The sequence below is a fragment of the Callithrix jacchus genome, chromosome 5 (genome assembly GCF_049354715.1).
Source record: "Callithrix jacchus isolate 240 chromosome 5, calJac240_pri, whole genome shotgun sequence".
Taxonomy (NCBI): Eukaryota; Metazoa; Chordata; class Mammalia; order Primates; family Cebidae; genus Callithrix; species Callithrix jacchus.
The window spans coordinates 67,313,860-67,315,670 of record NC_133506.1 but is presented as its reverse complement, the minus strand read 5'-3'; the positions used below and the strand labels follow the sequence as shown (position 1 = coordinate 67,315,670).

The 1,811-nt window shown below is 44.1% G+C and overlaps 1 pseudogene; it reads right to left on the bottom strand.

Annotated features, from left to right (window-relative positions):
• Positions 1-315: 315 nt before the first annotated feature.
• Positions 316-1,515, bottom strand: LOC100411878 (olfactory receptor 1P1-like; annotated as a pseudogene).
• Between the last annotated feature and the right edge of the window lie 296 nt (positions 1,516-1,811).

The window sequence follows — 1,811 nt, the reverse complement described above, 5'->3', positions numbered from 1 at the left end:
ATATCTTCTCATTACAAATTGTAAATCTCTTTACTAAGAGAAAATAGATCACTCCTATATTGTCAAGATCTTTAACAACTGCAGATATTTCTGATTCATAACCTTGAGACAATAAGTGTTTGTATAATTTCCTATTTTTTGTAGGAAAACATACGTGTTACTCAAAGTTATAAAGTCTTTGCCATCTGCTATTGACTTTATTGCTAATATTATTGTCATGAACCCACTTTCCATGACCTCTTTTGGTTTTGATAAACTAGCATAAAAGGTTATACAGCCTTTTAGAATTAAAAGTGTTGCAAAAGTCATGCCTCTTAGTGAAAAATTATGAAGTAAAATAAGCAAAGTAAAATGAGCAAATAACAGATGAACTTTAAGCACACAGCAAAATATTGATTTTCCTTCATAACACCAAACTTCTTATCCCTTATCACCACTCCAGCTGCAATTCCGGGAGGAGAGTGGTGATAAGGGATACATGGGATTCAGAAATGAGAACCTTGAGGTAGAAATTTCTGCCAAGTCCCTCACTGCAGGGGATGGAGAACACCTTCAGTTTCTCAGCAGAAGTCACTGGACCCATGAAAAGGAGACTCTGCCCTTGAGAAGTCTAAGCACTGCAGCCTTCATGTCCTTGTTCTGCAGACTGTAAATAAAAGGGTTCAGCAGGGGAGTCACCACTGTGTACATGACAGCAGCCACTGTAGCCTCCTCTACTGAGTTGGAGGAATGAGGGACACAGATAAGCCCTGATCACCGTCCCAAAGAACAGAGCAACAATAGGGAGGTGGGAGCCACAGGTAGAGAAGGACTTGCACCGTCCCTGGGCCGAGAGGACCCTGAAGAGGGCTGAAATAATGTGGATATAAGAGGCCAGGATGAACATAAAAGGGATTAAGATGACTGCTCCCCCTAGGAAGAGGAGCACAAGCTCATTGACCTGGATATCAGAGCAGGACACCTTCATCAGTGGTCCCAAATCACAGAAGTAGTCAGGAATTATCTTCTCAGAGCAGAAGGAAAGCCGGAAGATGAGGAAGGTGTGAGTCATGGCGACAAGACTCGTGAGGGTCCATCAGGCAGTCACCAGGAGGGCACAGCGGCGGAGGCTCGTGATCATCAGATAGTGGAGTGGGTGGCAGATGGCCACGTAGCGGTCATAGGCCATTGTAGCCAGGAGAAAGATGTCCATGTCCCCAAAAGTCAAGAAGAAGTAGAGCCAGGCCAAGCACCCTGCATAGGAAATGGACCTGCTCTGGGTCTGGATGTTGGCTAGGGCCTTGGGCATGGTGGTAGAGGTGAAAAGGATGTCTGCACATGACAGGCTGGTGAGGAGGAAGTACATGGGGCTGTGGAGGTGCATCGGTGCCAATGGCCAGGACGATGAGCAGGTTCCCAGCCACAGTGACCACGTACATCCACAGAAACAGCAGGAAGAGGATGTGTTGCTGCTCTGGTTGGCTCAAGCCCCCAGAGAAGGAACTCAAAGACGCTAGTCTGATTTCCTGCTTCCATGGGCTCAGAGGTCAGAGGAAAAAGAAATCTTGAGTGAGCCCCATTACAATTCCGTTAAAATATTTTACTTTAGATTGGTGAGCATGCTATTCTCTGAGCTTTATGGAAGAAGAAAGTGTACTTTTATTGGCCATCTATTGTGTGCACTGTAAATTTTTATTGAAATACACTGCATACACTATGCTAGAAAGTGTGGGAGATACAATGTAAGGTAATTAAAATGCATTTCTCATTTGTTTTTCTACACTCTTTCCTAACCCAAATTTCTTAAGTCGTACTTTCTTTTTCTTTAGCTA